Below are 20,596 nucleotides of genomic sequence, written 5' to 3'. Positions count from 1 at the left end.
ATCATGTTTGGGTATCCCCTCTGCCCTGTACGACATCTTCAAGTCAAATCTATACTGTGTGAGGTGATGGTCAACAGACGAGGCTCATCTAAACAAAATACATTTCCCCCTCCAATGTCACTTACTTACTATTCACAAACCGTCAACACAAACCGCTAGGCTAGGAGGATATCCTCCATTCATCTTTTAATTAGTTGGTTTGCATTGGCTGCTGGTTCTGGAAGTGGCCGGGCAGGCGGGAGGATTTGTTGTTAATTTGCTGAAACAGCCTGTGACCCAGTGTTGTACTGCTCCACGCAGGCTGCAGTCCCCTTTGATACAAGCTAACGGAGCCCCACCAAGCTACATAATATACAGCCCAATGAAAAGCCCACTAATTCCAAATCATCTTAAGGAGCGATGCGTGCAGCAAGAGAAAGAGCCATACAATGACTAAAAAGAAAAACGAGCACACAAAACCCCCATATGATTTCTGTTTTGCCTGGACATGAATCCCAGTGTGTTTCAACAGAATCATTGACTGTCATTTACAGTAACTGATTAAACGAGAGCTACTTCACACAGGTTTGTGCACAGCTTACCAACTCAGTGGAACCCAAAGAGGAAATATACAGTAAGATCATGCTTCTTCTTAACATTGTAGGACACCTCCTTCATTTGCTCATAGATAGTGAGGTCAGTGGAATTTGGTATGCTTGGCACATTGTTTATGTATAGTGCATCGTAGGCTATAGTATATTTTTGTTTGGTGTGAAACTAAGCAGTTGTACAGTATATTGTGTCCACTTCAAAATGGCATAACAGTGATGTTCTGTTACATGAGTATTAATTTACCAGTATTCATTTACCATACCCCTGCTGGCATTCTCTAAATGCAGTTTCTTTCTTTTGTGAGCTTGACCTGTCATGTGACCTCAGTAAACAGGAAGTGTGTTTCTCTCTTGGAAGAAGATCATGTTTGATTCTGCATTCCATACCTTTGGAATAAAATAAAAAATACATGAATAAACATTATTGTCACATACACCGGATAGGTGCAGTGAAATGTGTTGTTTTACAAGGTCAGCCAGAGTAGTACAGCAACCCTGGAGAAAATTTGCTCAAGGACACATTGACAGAATTTGAAAGATTCTTTCTTGCTGATATGAAAGTTAAGGGGCATATCAGTATATGTTAAAAAAATAAAAAGTTTTGCAAGCAATGATAATTTACTTTTCTAAACATTAAAACACAGCATCGGAATTGAAAACCAGCTATTGGTTTACATGCTGATACTAGCTAGCTATACTTACTTGTTATTTTCTCACACAAGACCATGCTAGCTTTGTCAACACAAAACATCTGGGATACTTTTGCTGTTACAGCTAACAGAATATACTTTGTTTGGTAAATTAGACACATTTAAAAAAGGAATATTAACATTTGAAGGATGATTAGTTAGTAATTTTAGGGAAAGGATGAGTGAAATGGCAGCACTGGGCCGGGGCACCAATGGTGCATAAAGTACACAGTGTTTATGGAGGACAGACTTCAACAGGGTCTTGTCATTGGCACTCTCTCTAAGTGACAGAGCTGCAGTGGAGACGGGTCTAAAACTGTCCAGTGGGTTGTTTTTAGAGTTGGCCGGAGGAGAGAAAAGTTGCCAGCCTCACAACTAGGTCAGCTATAATGGTCTACGTGTCGGTGAGTCGGTGTGTTAGTATCACAGCATCTCTGACTTGTGCAACTCTTCACCCAGACTCTGTCCTACAGAGCTACTGTTCTGTAGGTTTTCACTCCTAAACCCTAATCTAGCACACCTGGTCTAATTATTAGCTGGTTGATAAGCTGAATCAGGTCAGTTACAGCTGGGGTTGGGTTAGGGGTAGCAGAAGGGGTAGCTCTCCACGGACAGGGTTGGAGAGCCCTACCGTACTCTACAGTACTGTACACTCCCCAGCCTTTTACTGTGTCAAGTACAATACCACTAGGTCAGGACTACTATAGTTACTGATGAAAAAGAAATTAACAACATTAAACCGATCAACATTGATGTACATTAACCAAAGCACATTCAGTATACATCATTGCTATCCCCTAACCACCTCATTTTGTTAGGAAATTACAACCTCCCTCTATCCTGCATTACTGGGGTTGCTATTGAAAATAATGTATATTTGTACAGTCATATTATAGTCAAATCACAGATCATCATGACTGTTTGTTACCACTGAGCACACAAACCTTTTACTGGTCAGAGACTCAAGAGGTAGAGCACATGTCCATGATAGAATTACTGTAACAGATGTAGATGTGTTCATTACATAATGGAGAGTACAGGTTAGTGTATTTGTGTGATGAGCCACTGTTAAAGTACCATGGCCTCCATCTCAACTCGGACAGGTAAACAATCTAATTGATTCCCACTGGTGCCTTGCTGGACTGGTTGTCATTATTTCCAGTTAAATGCGGTCCTATTCCCAGTGTTTCCAGAACAGACGCACACATCATCTGTGCCACTGAAAACATGTCAAGTTAGAGCGAGTCATTTGTGGTGCTGAATGACAAGTACCAAGTACAGACTCCTGCTCAGTACTCTGAGCGCTCATTAGACAACACATTTTCAGAAGTCACAGAGCGCCCATGTTTTTGTAGTTTTGGTGGGGAGAAACAAATACCGCTTGAATACTGCAATGTCATAAGAACGAGCAGAAGGAAGTTAAACCTGAATTGACATGTCTCATACAGCTGACTGTTTAGAACGTTGACAGCCATCTGTGTGGATTCTTTTCACTCCCACTAATGAGCTACTGGTTGAAGAGACCCAATCTACACAGGCCTGTCCCATGGGCCCAGTGCAGCTGCTTGGAACACACACACACACACACACACACACACACACACACACACACACACACACACACACACACACACACACACACACACACACACACACACACACACACACACACACACACACACACACACACACACACACACACACACACACACACAGGCGCACACACACACAAATGCATGCTTTCAGACACACGCACACACACACATATGCACACACATACACAGACTATACGAGTTTCCTGCCGTGTTTGAAAGTGTACTGTAGCTAACTTATATTTGAAGTCACACATGAATCTAAACTAAAAGTGAATGCATTGCACAAAACCCCATGGTGGTGTAGAGGACAGCACAAAATGTTGTGAGTTCCACTGAGATTTAACATACCTGCTGTGTTTGTGTAAATTGGTGTGCACCTGTGTTTGTGTGTGCGCATGTGTTTGCACGTGTGTTTCATAGGCCTGTTCTTGTGTGAGAGAGAAAAAATCATTGTAAAGTGTGAAGGAATGTAGCCATGGCAAGAATGTGTTATTAAGTCAAAGTTTGTCTATTGTAGTTCCCCCTCCCCACTAATATTTCATACAACTTAATGCTATGACAATGAATATAGCAGCAACTATTTGATCCCTATCATGTCTAGAAGCAGATGAGCTGGGATGCCAGCGATACAGCAGCTGAATAGGACTGACAAGAAGTGTCTAATCAATGTCTCCCAGGACTGGAGACCGAGCCGCTCGCCTTTGTTTCTTTTTGTAAATACAAGCCTCTTTAACATCACAATATAATCCATTATCTCACTCAGCAAGGTACATTTTGGGGAGTCGTCGTTGCACAAAACATACATTTTATTTTCCGTCTGCTTGGAGATCACTGGGTTGAGATCTAAAGTCAGGCTAATGTTACAGGAGGGAAGAAATACTGGCAAACCCATTTCTAATTATTCCATATCAGCAGATTTGCAAGGAATAGAATGTATTTATATTTATTTAAAGAGAAGAGTTTATGATCAGTGAGAGCTTGGGCATGGCGCTGTTTAGGAATTCACAGCATTTTGATCTAATCACAAAATCAAAATATTCATGAAACACAATGATATCTCCGTCAGGCAGGCGGCCGGCCATTAATTTAGAAATCCAGGTAATTTATTAACGTTTATCAAAGGTTTAAAAAGCCTTCCACTGTGTTTGTAATGCAGGTTAGGAGAGAGGCAGTATTGTAAAAGGGATTCCTGATGATTTATAATGGTGTGGGTGTCGGTGCAATTTGGGCCAGGTATTCAATTAGAATGGATGTTTAATTTTCAGCTTCGAGATATCCAGTTAAAAGTTATATTCAAATGGTATTTCCCTAGACACTACACACATATCTATTATCAGCATGTAGGCCACAGCGCATTTGATAACTCTGGTTTTTGCTTCTATCATTGTTACACTGTAATGAGCCATCCTGGGTTTCATTCCCCCTTTTACAATAATTTACATTTACATTATAGTCATTTAGCAGACACTCCTATCCAAAGCGACTTTGTTAGTGCATTCACCTTAAGATAGCTAGATGGGACAACCACATACAGTCATAGTAGGTACATTTGTCCTAAAGTAGCTATCAGCAAAGTCAGAGGTAGTAAGAGGCAAAGTCAGAGGTAGTAAGAGGCAAAGTCAGAGGTAGTAAGAGGCAAAGTCAGAGGTAGTAAGAGGCAAAGTCAGAGGTAGTAAGAGGCAAAGTCAGAGGTAGTAAGAGGCAAAGTCAGAGGTAGTAAGAGGCAAAGTCAGAGGTAGTAAGAGGCAAAGTCAGAGGTAGTAAGAGGCAAAGTCAGAGGTAGTAAAGGGGAAAAAGTCAAGTCTGAGTGGTACAGTAGTTCACAAAGGGGGGGGGGGGGATTATTGAAGCTACTCTTTGAAGAGGTAGGGTTTCAGATGTTTGTGACAGGGACTCTGCTGTCCTAGATTCAGGGGGAAGCTGGGTGCCAAGACAGAGAAGACCTTGGACTGGGCTCTCCTCCCATAGGGGTGGGAGGGCCAAGAGACCAGAGGTGGCAGAACGGAGTGCTCAGGTTGGGTGTAGGGTTTGAGCATAGCCTGACGGTAGGGAGGGGCAGTTCCTCTTGCTGCTTCGTAGACAAGTACCATGGTCTTGTAGTGGATTCGAGCTTTGACTGGAAGCCAGTGGAGTGTACAGAAGAGTGGGGTGAGATGAGAGAACTTAGGAAGTTTGAACACCAGGCGGGCTGCAGCGTTCTGGATAAGTTACAGGGGTTTAATGGCACAAGCGGGGAGCCCAGCCAACAGAGAGTTGCAGTCCAGACGGGAGATGAAAATTGCCTCGATTAGGACCTGTGCCGCTTCCTGTGTGAGGTAGGGTTGTACTCTACAGATGGTGTAGAGCATGAACCTGCAGGAGCGAGTCACTGCTTTGATGTTTGCAGCGAATGACAGGGTGTTGTCCAGGATCTCGCCAAGGTTTTTTGCACTCTGCACTAGGGGACATGGTGGAGTTGTCAACCGTGATGGAAAGGTCTTGGAGCGGGCAGGCTTTTCCCAGGAGGAAGAGCAGCTCCGTCTTGTCGAGGTTGAGCTTGAGATGGTGGGCCGACATCCAAGTTGAGATATCTGACAGGCACCCAGAGATGTGTGTCACCTCCTGGGTGTCAGAAGGGGGTAAAGAGAAAAGTAGAGTGTCATCCGCATAGCAATGATAGGAGAGACCATGTGAGGATATGATGGAACTGAGTGACTTGGTGTATAGAGAGAAGAGGAGAGGGCCTAGAACCGAACCCTGGGGGACACCAGTAGTGAGAGTACGTGGTGCAGACACAGATCCTCTCCACGTCACCTGCCAGGTAGGATGCAATCCAAGAGTGTGCAGAGCCTGAGATGCCCAGCCCCGTGGAGAGGAGGATCTCACATGGATTAAGGGCTTGTAAGTAAGCATTTCACGTAACCTGTTGTATTCAGCGCATGTGACATATACCATTTGATTTGATTTGATTCAAGTGTTGAAGGCAGTGGATAGATCTAGGAGGATGATAGCAGAGGATAGAGAGTCAGCTGTGGCTGTGCGGAGAGTCCCGTGGCACCGAGAAGAGCAGTCTCGGTTGAGTGACGCGTCTTGAAGCCTGACTGGTTAGAGTCAAGAAGATCATTCTGAGAGCGATAGCGAGAGAGTTGGTCAGAGACAGCCCGCTCAAGTGTTTTGGAGAGAAAAGAAAGAAGGGATACCGGGCCGTAGTTTTTGACTTCAGAGGAGTCGAGTGTTGGTTTCTTAAGGAGGGGAGCGACTCGGGCCATTTATAAGTCAAAAGGGATGCAGCCAGTGGTCAGGGAGGAGGGGATGGGGTCGAGCGGGAAGGTTGTCTGGACCTCTCTAGTCACAGGATTTCATCTGGAGAGAGATAGAAGAAAGAGGTCAAGGCGTAGGGTAGTTCTGTGTGAGTGAGACCAGTGGGCTCAATAGGCTGAGTGAATGACGTGCGGATGTCGTCAAGGGGTTTACAAAGTCGTCCGCAGAGAGGGAGGCTAAAGGGGGAGGGGGTGGAGGATTAAGGAGGGTAGAGAGCTGGAAAATAGTTTCCTTGGGTTAGAGGCAGAAGCTTGAAATGTAGAGTGATAGAAAGTGGCTGTAGCAGCAGATACAGAGGACGAGAAGGTAGAGAGGAGGGACTGGAAGGATGATAGAACCTCCAGAATTTTAGCTCAGCTGCCCTCAGCCCTGTTCTGTAAGCAGCCCTGTTCTGTAAACAGCCCTGTTCTGTAAGCAGCCCTGTTCTGTAAACAGCCCTGTTCTGTAAGCTCGCAATGAGTCACTCAGCCATGGAGCACGAGGGAAGGGCCATGCCGACCAGAAGGAAAGGAGAAATAGATTTGATTTCTTAAAGGCCCAGTGCAGTCAAAATCGCGTGTTTTGTATCATATTGTACAGCAGATGATGACGCTAACACTATAATAACGTATTTTCTTGATAGTTGCTGGTTGAAAATACAATCTACACAGGACTTTCTAATCAGCAGGTTTGAATGGGCGGGAGTTTTGGCTTTCCATGGTGACATCACCATGCTGAAGACTGATTAATGGACCAATAGGAGTTCCAACCCTCTCTGGCAATAACAGCTAGTTTTCAGTTTTTCCCCTCTACACTCAGACCATTTCCAGACAGTCCTGGCAAAATTCTTGCTTGACAAATAGTTTTTTTTTCTTCTAAAAAGCCATTTTTGCCCATTTTAATGGAAATATATTACAGTAAGGTACTTAATTGTTAACCAGAAATAATTTGATATTGATATAAAAAATGTATACTCACAAGAAAATAATATGAAGACTGTTTCCCCTTTGTCCCCCACCATCCCCCAAACCCAATCCTCCTCTTCATCATCATAGTCATCATCATCACCATCATTATTGTCATCTGCTGTAGCTCGTTCAGTCATAGCATTGTCATCTTACTGTCTAAACTGGCCTGATAGGTTGACTATATGGCATACTGTATGTAAGCTTGAGCTATAATGTCAAGTTCCACGTCCACTGAGATTCCTACACTTCCTGTGTGGTTTACAGGGAGGGACAACTCCAACCTCCACATTACACATAACAGCTACAGGTAGAGGACCATCTGTGGAGCTTTTTAACACACACACACACACACACACACACACACACACACACACACACACACACACACACACACACACACACACACACACACACACACACACACACACACACACACACACACACACACACACACACACACACACACACACACACACAAACACAGTCATTAACATGCTCTACTGTATTTATTTAGGGAATAGGTTAACAGAGACAAAACAAAATCTAATTCAGTTAATTGTAAAATTGTATCTTACAGTTTTTCTTTAATACATCAGAGAATCCTTTCTACATGTTTTGAATGTGTGAAGAGACTCTTTCATCTCATCAGTGAAAATCATAAAGGGGGTTCAGGCGTTTTTTCTTAATCAATTCGCTCTCTTGTGTTCAGATGATATCTCATTGTACATCTAGCCGTCTCATGGAACCCAGAAAGAGATATAGATATCAGTCCATTGTTCCACTGAAAGCTTGGGAGAACGTACGTGGAAAACGAGTAACTGGTAGTGCGTCTGGATGTCATTGTCTCTGAGATATTGCTGCTGAGTGAATTCAAAGAGCTTGAAGCAGAGCTAAGCTGAGCCAGCTCTGATCGCAGCCTGATAACCACAGGACAGATCAATAAGTGTGTTGTAAAGGTTAACTGCTGTTATGTTGTACGTTGTTATTGGACTACGTGTGTCACGGTGAATGATACTGACACCTTTTCTCCCCTTCCTGTTCACTGCTGCAGGTTGGGCTGAAGTGGAGGAGGGCCATAGACGAGGGTCAAGTGTGGAAGGGTTGAACCTGTCGCCTTCTGAACCAGTCATCCATCCCCAAGACCCTAACGTGATTCCTCATAGCTTCAGCTCATGAATTCAGGTTGGTAGGGCTACAGTAGAATATATCCTTGTCTTTATTGTTTAACTAAAATATCAATCAAGCTATTAATAACATCATCAACATATATTGCCACTGACCAAAGTGGATGCTACAGTATTTTGTTAAATATAGTACGCTCCTCTCTCTAAATGCCATAGAGGAACAGTCATGACATTAACATACACTATATGGGGCTGAACAATTAACAGCTTGTGCTGTACTGTAGCTACTTGTCTGCTTGTTGATGACTTTGTCTCTTGTTGCTGAGATGCATTAACTTGCCGGTCCTCAAGGATTATCACTGCTACCAAATTACATAACTGAACTAATGAGTTACATACTCACACAGATTCTACTGTATTCCCAACGGGCCGACTCAGTCACTGCCTGAGTAAAATACCCCAGTGCTCCCCGAGGTCCCATAACATAACACATCCCTGCCTGCTTGTCTCTCTGTGGAAAGAAGGTAGAAGGCTACAGGGAAAACAGAGGGAATTAAGACTGAATGGAGTGGTTCTTTTTACCTGAAAGGCTGTACTGAATGAATGGTACACTTTAATAGTTTTCAGTGGGATGTTTAATTTTAGCCTGGTTAAACCTGACTGAATGCTATGCTCACCATTGTTTCACTTGGCATTCAGTCTGGCATACCAGTCTAGTTTTATTAGAGGGTTGATAGGGAGCAAGTGTCTGCCTACTGTACTGTACTGTAGCCTACACTATTGTTCCTGATGTACTTAATGTAAAGTAAGGCAACAGCTGCTTGGGGTGAACATTTCTATTGTAAAACATCATTCGTGGAATAAAGGTTTTTTACTGCATTATTTTTCTCCTGGATGGTAGACCAAATATTATTTTACCCCGTCCAACACTAGACAGCATGATTGTTGACATTGTGATACGGCTGAAACTGAGACCAAACAAGCACTTGCTGTAGAATAACACTTAACTGGCGGTTTGCACCACTCCTCTCACAGAGCAGAAAATTGAGGTTGTGGTGTCATTTGTATTCACGCTAATATTGCTCTGCAAATAATAGTCTGGCTTGTTTAAAGTTTCATGTTCAAGATGCCTGTCGTTTCTCAACCTTCCACCTCATTCATTTTTTATGAACACGGCTTCATGCGTAGATCTGTAGAGCAAAACCCCAAATAGCTCACAGATTTATACCAGATAAGATTAACAACTAAATAGTGTTGGTGTTATTTCCCTTGAATAGGCTTTAGGGAGGCATTAACTCAAACATGAAAGCTGCTAGTTTCCTCGCAGTGTATTTAAATATTAGTCATGGCTGTTCACTGAGGTCTAAGTTATTACCTGTTGTATTTATACCATGTGACACTGCAAACGGAGGCATGAGGTCTTGAGATGATTACATTTGTCTAGGAATGTAGTCTACTACACGAGGGGAAGAGAAGAGAAGAGAAGAGCAAGCCTGTAAGCCTGCCCAGGGAGCCTGCACAGGGAGCCTGCCCAGGGAGCCTGCCCAGGGAACCTGCCCAGGGAGCCTGCCCAGGGAGCCTGCCCAGGGAGCCTGCACAGGGAGCCTGCCCAGGGAGCCTGCCCAGGGAGCCTGTCCAGGGAGCCTGTCCAGGGAGCCTGCCCAGGGAGCCTGTCCAGGGAGCCTGTCCAGGGAGCCTGCCCAGGGAGCCTGTCCAGGCAACCATGTCCTGCAAAAACACTCATTAGATTCCATACCACTTTATGATAAGGTACCCTTATATACTTTATTCCTTAACATTATACAAGATCCCACAACACTTTACATTAAGGTACCCTTTTCAACCCTAAGGGTAAAGGGTTTATAGCCAGTTAAGTATGCTTATTTATAAATCATTAATAAACTATATGACTTATGGGGTGATGTTATTTCTTCATAGTAGGAATTATCAAGAATCCAATAGAATATCATAGGATCCAATTCAATGGATATCATCTGTAAACAATCAAATACAACAATGATATAATCCAAAAAAGTTTCAACTGTTGAAATTCTATATCTAGCTAGAAATCCACTTGTAATAGAACTGAAACAACTTTGCTGGAGGGGACAGATCTTCAACAATATTTATTATGTTACAATGGGCTTAGCCCCGTAATTAATGAATGTTAATTCCCTTATGGATGTCAACTGTTTATTATTTCTTCCACCAAATGAACATCTACACTGGGTTTGTTATCTTTCTAACTACTACTGTATACTACCTCCAGTCTTTATAATGAGCCTTTTAAAAGACACTTACCTCCGGATGCTAATTGTTTTTGTTTGATTTTGGTGACACTTTATCAGGACCGCTGGTTAATTAATAGCAATTATACATTAACTATTAAGAAGGCACCTTATTAATTAATAGCCTCAGATGCAATTAAATTACTGATGTACATACTAATTTGGCAACCAACTTTCCTTAATCCTGTGTAATTTCAAACGGATTTCCAGAAACAAGAAAAGTGATTCTATTATTATAGCCGCAGTAGCTACTGTAGGTGTTAATTAAGACAGTAACTAGAGGGAGCATCTAACAAGGAGGGTAAGGGCCGGCTGGATGGAGCATCTAGTGGGGAGTGGGCTGGAGTATCTAGTGGGGAGGGGGCTGGCTGACTGGTGAGCAGGCCTGGATAAAGCATCTAGTGTGGGGCTGGGTAAAGCATCTACTGTAATGTGGAAAGGCTGGGGCATCTCTTCAAGTTCAACGTTTGTTTGTCACATGCACAGGATACAGCAGGTGTAAAACAGTACAGTGAAATGCAAGAAGAATTCAAGCTATATACAGGTCTATGTGGAGGGGGCTGGATATCTAGTGGGGAGGAGGCTGGAACATCTACTGGGAGGGGGCTGGAGAATCTAGTGGGGAGGTGGCTGGGAAATATAGTGGGGAGGGGGCTAGAACATCTAGTGGGGAGGGAGCTAGAACATCTAGTGGGGAGGGAGCTAGAACATCTAGTGGGGAGGGGGCTGGAGGTTCTAGTGGGGAGGGGTTGGAACATCTAGTGGGGAGGGTTGGAATATCTAGTGGGGAGGGTTGGAATATCTAGTGGGGAGGGGGTTGGAACATCTAGTGGGAGGGGGCTGGAGAATCTAGTGGGGAGGGGGCTGTTTGAATCTAGTGGGGAGGGGGCTGGGAAATATAGTGGGGAGGGGGCTAGACCATCTAGTGGGGAGGGGGCTGGAACATCTAGTGGGGAGGGGGCTGGGAAATATAGTGGGGAGGGGGCTAGACCATCTAGTGGGGAGGGGGCTAGAACATCTAGTGGGGAGGGGGTGGAACATCTAGTGGGGAGGGGGCTGGAGGTTCTAGTGGGGAGGGGGCTGGATCATCTAGTGGGGAGGGGGCTAGAACATCTAGTGGGGAGGGGGTTGGAATATCTAGTGGGGAGGGGGTTGGAACATCTAGTGGGGAGGGGTTGGAATATCTAGTGGGGAGGGGTTGGAATATCTAGTGGGGAGGTGTTGGAATATCTACTGGGGAGGGGGTTGGAATATCTAGTGGGGAGGGGGTTGGAGCATCTAGTGGGGAGGGGTTGGGGTGGTTTGTGGGGAGGGGACTAGAACATCTAGTGGGGAGGGGTTGGAACATCTAGTGGGGAGGGTTGGAATATCTAGTGGGGAGGGTTGGAATATCTAGTGGGGAGGGGTCTCGAGAATGTGGTGGGGAGGGTGGCTGGAGAATCTAGTGGGGAGGGGGTTGGAACATCTAGTGGGAGGGGTCTCGAGAATGTGGTGGGGAGGGTGGCTGGAGAATCTAGTGGGGAGGGGGTTGGAACATCTAGTGGGAGGGGGCTGGAGAATCTAGTGGGGAGGGGGCTGTTTGAATCTAGTGGGGAGGGGGCTGGAACATCTAGTGGGGAGGTGGCTGGGAAATATAGTGGGGAGGGGGCTAGACCATCTAGTGGGGAGGGGGCTAGAACATCTAGTGGGGAGGGGGTGGAACATCTAGTGGGGAGGGGGCTGGAGGTTCTAGTGGGGAGGGGGCTGGATCATCTAGTGGGGAGGGGGCTAGAACATCTAGTGGGGAGGGGGCTAGAACATCTAGTGGGGAGGGGGCTAGAACATCTAGTGGGGAGGGGGTGGAACATCTAGTGGGGAGGGGGCTGGAGGTTCTAGTGGGGAGGGGGCTGGATCATCTAGTGGGGAGGGGGCTAGAACATCTAGTGGGGAGGGGGCTGGAACATCTAGTGGGGAGGGGGTTGGAATATCTAGTGGGGAGGGGTTGGAATATCTAGTGGGGAGGGGTTGGAATATCTAGTGGGGAGGTGTTGGAATATCTAGTGGGGAGGGGTTGGAATATCTAGTGGGGAGGGGTTGGAATATCTAGTGGGGAGGGGTTGGGGTGGTTTGTGGGGAGGGGACTAGAACATCTAGTGGGGAGGGGGCTGGAACATCTAGTGGGGAGGGGGTTGGAATATCTAGTGGGGAGGGGTTGGAATATCTAGTGGGGAGGGGTTGGAATATCTAGTGGGGAGGGGTTGGAATATCTAGTGGGGAGGTGTTGGAACATCTAGTGGGGAGGGGTTGGAATATCTAGTGGGGAGGTGTTGGAACATCTAGTGGGGAGGGGGTTGGAATATCTAGTGGGGAGGGGTTGGAATATCTAGTGGGGAGGTGTTGGAATATCTAGTGGGGAGGGGTTGGAACATCTAGTGGGGAGGGGTTGGAACATCTAGTGGGGAGGGGGTTGGAACATCTAGTGGGGAGGGGTTGGAATATCTAGTGGGGAGGGGTTGGAATATCTAGCGGGGAGGTGTTGGAATATCTAGTGGGGAGGGGGTTGGAATATCTAGTGGGGAGGGGTTGGGGTGGTTTGTGGGGAGGGGACTAGAACATCTAGTGGGGAGGGGTCTCGAGAATGTGGTGGGGAGGGTGGCTGGAGAATCTAGTGGGGAGGGGGTTGGAACATCTAGTGGGAGGGGGCTGGAGAATCTAGTGGGGAGGGGGCTGTTTGAATCTAGTGGGGAGGGGGCTGGAACATCTAGTGGGGAGGTGGCTGGGAAATATAGTGGGGAGGGGGCTAGACCATCTAGTGGGGAGGGGGCTAGAACATCTAGTGGGGAGGGGGTGGAACATCTAGTGGGGAGGGGGCTGGAGGTTCTAGTGGGGAGGGGGCTGGATCATCTAGTGGGGAGGGGGCTAGAACATCTAGTGGGGAGGGGGCTAGAACATCTAGTGGGGAGGGGGCTAGAACATCTAGTGGGGAGGGGGTGGAACATCTAGTGGGGAGGGGGCTGGAGGTTCTAGTGGGGAGGGGGCTGGATCATCTAGTGGGGAGGGGGCTAGAACATCTAGTGGGGAGGGGGCTGGAACATCTAGTGGGGAGGGGGTTGGAATATCTAGTGGGGAGGGGTTGGAATATCTAGTGGGGAGGGGTTGGAATATCTAGTGGGGAGGTGTTGGAATATCTAGTGGGGAGGGGTTGGAATATCTAGTGGGGAGGGGTTGGAATATCTAGTGGGGAGGGGTTGGGGTGGTTTGTGGGGAGGGGACTAGAACATCTAGTGGGGAGGGGGCTGGAACATCTAGTGGGGAGGGGGTTGGAATATCTAGTGGGGAGGGGTTGGAATATCTAGTGGGGAGGGGTTGGAATATCTAGTGGGGAGGGGTTGGAATATCTAGTGGGGAGGTGTTGGAACATCTAGTGGGGAGGGGTTGGAATATCTAGTGGGGAGGTGTTGGAACATCTAGTGGGGAGGGGGTTGGAATATCTAGTGGGGAGGGGTTGGAATATCTAGTGGGGAGGTGTTGGAATATCTAGTGGGGAGGGGTTGGAACATCTAGTGGGGAGGGGTTGGAACATCTAGTGGGGAGGGGGTTGGAACATCTAGTGGGGAGGGGTTGGAATATCTAGTGGGGAGGGGTTGGAATATCTAGCGGGGAGGTGTTGGAATATCTAGTGGGGAGGGGGTTGGAATATCTAGTGGGGAGGGGTTGGGGTGGTTTGTGGGGAGGGGACTAGAACATCTAGTGGGGAGGGGTTGGAACATCTAGTGGGGAGGGTTGGAATATCTAGTGGGGAGGGTTGGAATATCTAGTGGGGAGGGGGTTGGAACATCTAGTGGGAGGGGTCTCGAGAATCTAGTGGGGAGGGGGCTGTTTGAATCTAGTGGGGAGGGGGCTGGAACATCTAGTGGGGAGGGTTGGAATATCTAGTGGGGAGGGGTTGGAACATCTAGTGGGGAGGGTTGGAATATCTAGTGGGGAGGGGTTGGACCATCTAGTGGGGAGGGTTGGAATATCTAGTGGGGAGGGGTTGGAACATCTAGTGGGAGGGGTCTCGAGAATCTAGTGGGGAGGGGGCTGTTTGAATGTAGTGGGGAGGGGGCTGGAACATCTAGTGGGGAGGTGGCTGGGAAATATAGTGGGGAGGGGGTTGGAACATCTGGTGGGGAGGGGCTGGAACATCTGGTGGGGAGGGGTTGGAACATCTAGTGGGGAGGGGGTGGAACATCTAGTGGGGAGGGGGCTGGAGGTTCTAGTGGGGAGGGGGCTGGATCATCTAGTGGGGAGGGGGCTAGACCATCTAGTGGGGAGGGGGCTAGAACATCTAGTGGGGAGGGGGTGGAACATCTAGTGGGGAGGGGGCTGGAGGTTCTAGTGGGGAGGGGGCTGGATCATCTAGTGGGGAGGGGGCTAGAACATCTAGTGGGGAGGGGGTTGGAATATCTAGTGGGGAGGGGGTTGGAACATCTAGTGGGGAGGGGTTGGAATATCTAGTGGGGAGGGATTGGAATATCTAGTGGGGAGGTGTTGGAATATCTAGTGGGGAGGGGGTTGGAATATCTAGTGGGGAGGGGGTTGGAGCATCTAGTGGGGAGGGGTTGGGGTGGTTTGTGGGGAGGGGACTAGAACATCTAGTGGGGAGGGGTTGGAACATCTAGTGGGGAGGGTTGGAATATCTAGTGGGGAGGGTTGGAATATCTAGTGGGGAGGGGTCTCGAGAATGTGGTGGGGAGGGTGGCTGGAGAATCTAGTGGGGAGGGGGTTGGAACATCTAGTGGGAGGGGTCTCGAGAATGTGGTGGGGAGGGTGGCTGGAGAATCTAGTGGGGAGGGGGTTGGAACATCTAGTGGGAGGGGGCTGGAGAATCTAGTGGGGAGGGGGCTGTTTGAATCTAGTGGGGAGGGGGCTGGAACATCTAGTGGGGAGGTGGCTGGGAAATATAGTGGGGAGGGGGCTAGACCATCTAGTGGGGAGGGGGCTAGAACATCTAGTGGGGAGGGGGTGGAACATCTAGTGGGGAGGGGGCTGGAGGTTCTAGTGGGGAGGGGGCTGGATCATCTAGTGGGGAGGGGGCTAGAACATCTAGTGGGGAGGGGGCTAGAACATCTAGTGGGGAGGGGGCTAGAACATCTAGTGGGGAGGGGGTGGAACATCTAGTGGGGAGGGGGCTGGAGGTTCTAGTGGGGAGGGGGCTGGATCATCTAGTGGGGAGGGGGCTAGAACATCTAGTGGGGAGGGGGCTGGAACATCTAGTGGGGAGAGGGGTTGGAATATCTAGTGGGGAGGGGTTGGAATATCTAGTGGGGAGGGGTTGGAATATCTAGTGGGGAGGTGTTGGAATATCTAGTGGGGAGGGGTTGGAATATCTAGTGGGGAGGGGTTGGAATATCTAGTGGGGAGGGGTTGGGGTGGTTTGTGGGGAGGGGACTAGAACATCTAGTGGGGAGGGGGCTGGAACATCTAGTGGGGAGGGGGTTGGAATATCTAGTGGGGAGGGGTTGGAATATCTAGTGGGGAGGGGTTGGAATATCTAGTGGGGAGGGGTTGGAATATCTAGTGGGGAGGTGTTGGAACATCTAGTGGGGAGGGGTTGGAATATCTAGTGGGGAGGTGTTGGAACATCTAGTGGGGAGGGGGTTGGAATATCTAGTGGGGAGGGGTTGGAATATCTAGTGGGGAGGTGTTGGAATATCTAGTGGGGAGGGGTTGGAACATCTAGTGGGGAGGGGTTGGAACATCTAGTGGGGAGGGGGTTGGAACATCTAGTGGGGAGGGGTTGGAATATCTAGTGGGGAGGGGTTGGAATATCTAGCGGGGAGGTGTTGGAATATCTAGTGGGGAGGGGGTTGGAATATCTAGTGGGGAGGGGTTGGGGTGGTTTGTGGGGAGGGGACTAGAACATCTAGTGGGGAGGGGTTGGAACATCTAGTGGGGAGGGTTGGAATATCTAGTGGGGAGGGTTGGAATATCTAGTGGGGAGGGGGTTGGAACATCTAGTGGGAGGGGTCTCGAGAATCTAGTGGGGAGGGGGCTGTTTGAATCTAGTGGGGAGGGGGCTGGAACATCTAGTGGGGAGGGTTGGAATATCTAGTGGGGAGGGGTTGGAACACCTATTGGGGAGGGGTTGGAATATCTAGTGGGGAGGGGTTGGAACATCTAGTGGGGAGGGTTGGAATATCTAGTGGGGAGGGGTTGGAACATCTAGTGGGGAGGGGGCTGGAGGTTCTAGTGGGGAGAGGGGCTGGATCATCTAGTGGGGAGGGGGCTGGAACCATCTAGTGAGGAGGGGGGTTGGAACATCTAGTGGGGAGAGGGTTTGGAACATCTAGTGGGGAGGGGTTGGAACATCTAGTGAGGAGGGGGCTGGAACATCTGGTGGGGAGGGGTTGGAACATCTAGTGGGGAGGGGTTGGAACATCTAGTGGGGAGGGGTTGGAGCATCTAGTGGGGAGGGGTTGGAGCATCTAGTGGGGAGAGGGGTTGGAACATCTAGTGGGGAGAGGGGTTGGAACATCTAGTGGGGAGGGGTTGGAACATCTAGTGGGGAGGGGTTGGAACATCTAGTGGGGAGGGGTTGGAACATCTGGTGGGGAGGGGTTGGGGTGGTTTGTGGGGAGGGGGTTGGAAATTCTGGTGGGGAGGGGTTGGACCATCTGGTGGGGAGGGGGTTGGAACATCTGGTGGGGAGGGGCTGGAACATCTGGTGAGGAGGGTGTTGGAACATCTAGTGGTGAGGTGGTTAGAACATCTGGTGGGGAGGGGTTGGGGTGGTTTGTGGGGAGGGGGTTGGAAATTCTGGTGGGGAGGGGGTTGGAACATCTGGTGGGGAGGGGCTGGAACATCTGGTGGGGAGGGGTTGGAACATCTAGTGGGGAGGGGGTTGGAACATCTAGTGGGGAGGGGGCTGGAACATCTAGTGAGGAGGGGGGTTGGAACATCTAGTGGGGAGAGGGTTTGGAACATCTAGTGGGGAGGGGTTGGAACATCTAGTGAGGAGGGGGCTGGAACATCTGGTGGGGAGGGGTTGGAACATCTAGTGGGGAGGGGTTGGAACATCTAGTGGGGAGAGGGGTTGGAACATCTAGTGGGGAGGGGTTGGAACATCTAGTGGGGAGGGGTTGGAGCATCTAGTGGGGAGGGGTTGGAGCATCTAGTGGGGAGAGGGGTTGGAACATCTAGTGGGGAGAGGGGTTGGAACATCTAGTGGGGAGAGGGGTTGGAACATCTAGTGGGGAGGGGTTGGAACATCTAGTGGGGAGGGGTTGGAACATCTAGTGGGGAGGGGTTGGAACATCTAGTGGGGAGGGGTTGGAACATCTAGTGGGGGGAGGGGTTGGAACATCTAGTGGGGAGAGGGGTTGGGGCAGTTAGTGGGGAGGGGGCTGGGGACTCTGGGTTGATCGGGGAGCAAGCTTGCGAAGGAAGAGGTGGGCTGGGAAAATACCCTGCACACCATGACCACATTCCTCTTCCACTAAGAAGATCTGTTTTGTGTTTTTACTCAATGAAGAAGACTTCAGTTTGTTTGAATATACATGTATATCAGAAGATTTCTACTTTTTCACTAATGTTTTCTTTTATAGCTGCATTTGGGATTTTCAAGACCAAAACATGTCTTTATCAATCATGCTAAGACGTGTAGGTGTGTAATACAATGGACAGCAGTTACAAGTAAACATCTCACAATAGGAAAGTGGGATCTTAAAATTATTGTTCCCCTAGATTACTGTCCACTGCTCACCCTCTTTTAATTCCACCAAACATTTAAGGCAACCGTTTCCTTCAAACTCTTTTGTGGACAACCAAATGCATATGCATGCACATAATCATCCACCCAGAGTAATATTGTTCCTGTTCATTCAAGCCTTCATTAGACAGATACAAGAAGAGCTCTTGGGACCTCGTGGCACCTTTGGTCCCATCCTAAACATTTTGGAAGAGAAATGCATTTCAGAAGGGAATATGATAGTCAACATGCACGTTGTCTGATTATGTTAATAGTAAATCCAATTATGCATTTAGCTATAGTGTAATGTCTGAGAACCTGACAAGGACCGGTGCCAATGTGGTCTACCACAGTGGAGTGGAACCAACTCACAAATAGTACACTACAATCAGTAGATTGAATGTTCAGGGATGACCAAGGATTGTTATTGGCACACCTTTTACACTTACCTGTTTTCAATGACCTGCCCCGAAACTACCTGTATGGCATTGTATTTGACAACTAACCTCAATAGCAGTGCAAATGTAATCATTATGAGTATAGTACTTGGCTAATACTTGTCAGACTGTTGTTTAAGTGATATTGCACATGGGTATGTTCTGTTTCGCTGCATTACAAATAAGCATAGCAGCTCTCCAACTCCTGATCAATGTGATTTTGACTTTAGTCAGAGTACATGAAACACTTTCTAAATTACCCAACTGTCAGTGTCCACACTAATTAATGTTTACTAAACTTGAAAGTGCATAGGCTACACTGAGAACCATAATTACAAATATGCCTTCAACAGCAATTTGTTTCTTGGTTGACAGAAAACATAAAAAGCATGTCTTAAAATGAGCACACATGTATTTCAAACTATTTCAAGCCCGTTTTGATCCCTCAAGACATCCTATCAGTAACATGTCCCTGATCGGTGAAGAAACTGCGAAACACAGTCAACCCAGCAATTAGTGCAAATTAACAGACATTTTTAAAAATTATTTGCTTAGAAAATGGCTGCTTTGTAGTTCAAACATGTTCCACTTTGGCCTTGGAGTGGGAGTTTTTCCAGCAAATGCTTAAATCCTAAAATAAGTACTGCAATCTTCTGGCACAGACGTACTGTAATGCTTTAAAAACAATTTAGCAACTGTCATCGCTGTAATTACAGTAACTAATTACCATCCTAGGCAAACAAATAGCTTAACATAATATGCAGGCCCAATCAATTTTGAAGAAATGCAAATTCCAAAAGCAAAAAAAAAAGAAGCATTTTGGCAAACCTAAAAGGGAATACAGGGGAAATAATACACTTTGTTTTATCCACACATAATTCCCAGGGAATATCATATCATGAATATTTGCATTCAGTTCTTATCAGTACATTTGCATTTGCCTCTTATCAGTCGGCAAGCCAGGCACAGCCAGATAGGGAGAGCTGCCTCCACGCAATACACACATTTCTAATGAGTCACGTCCCAGCCTGATATCATTTTGGCTAGAACTTTATCACCAAAACGAGGAGGTCATTTTTTCGTGGAGTTGGCTCATCTTGGAACTGTCTTTTGAGTTTTTTTCTTTTTTGATGTGATTCAACTGAGATTCATTTTTTAAAGCCCAACAAAAAGGATTATTTTCTCTCTTCCCCCAACTGCAACAGCTCATATCAGTGGCACGTATGCCTGCAATGATTATCACTGTGTCATAAAATGTTTCAGTTTTATCCGAGTATTATTTTATTTGCCACAGCATCCCCCTCTGAACAGACAGAGCTCATCTGCATGAAGAGAACAGCCCCATTTGAAGCAGCAGCAGCAGCAGTGTCGACAGGCAGGCCAGGCGACAGGCTACATACACAGACAGCTAGCTCCAACTTCCCATTTCATTTAGTATACATATGCAACAGTCTCCGCAGGAACATTTTTAAGTAATTGTTTGATAGCGTTTTTGAAAAAGGTATTCCACAATAACAATTTCATGGTGCATTGCAGAGTATAATTATAAATGTGTATTTTCTCTTGAACGGCCGAGTCGAGGAAACACTGCAGGTCAAGTAAAGGATCCTAGTCAAATGGTCGTCTCATTAGTCCAATCTGTTTCTTCCTGTTAATTATTTTTTTTCACTCTGAACTACTCTGGATTGTCCCACACTGCATGTATAAGTGTTGTGAATAATAATTTTCATTGTAAAATGTTGTTCGTGCAAATATGTTTTGCATTAATTACAATGTTGATGTGACAAAATGTTAAACATTCTTTTGATGTAACGTAATCATGCATTTATATGCAGCATGCTCTGTTTTCTTAATGCTTTCTGACAGCTCACAGATTTTTATTTGCCGTTAGTTTTGCGTGGAATTAAAATGGCAG

General features: G+C 47.1%; 1 long non-coding RNA gene across 1 annotated transcript in view; it reads left to right on the top strand.

Moving 5' to 3' along the window:
* Positions 1-10,151, top strand: part of LOC139564148 (uncharacterized) — a 33,490-nt gene extending 23,339 nt beyond the window's left edge. The window contains exons 2-3 of the long non-coding RNA XR_011672703.1: positions 8,173-8,303; positions 9,690-10,151. This is a non-coding gene — a long non-coding RNA (uncharacterized lncRNA). The remainder of the gene's footprint in view (positions 1-8,172; positions 8,304-9,689) is intronic.
* Positions 10,152-20,596: the final 10,445 nt, after the last annotated feature.

Source organism: Salvelinus alpinus, chromosome 35 (assembly GCF_045679555.1).
Source record: "Salvelinus alpinus chromosome 35, SLU_Salpinus.1, whole genome shotgun sequence".
Taxonomy (NCBI): Eukaryota; Metazoa; Chordata; class Actinopteri; order Salmoniformes; family Salmonidae; genus Salvelinus; species Salvelinus alpinus.
The sequence above is the reverse complement of the archived record's forward strand: the minus strand, read 5'-3'. Positions and strand labels throughout refer to the sequence as shown.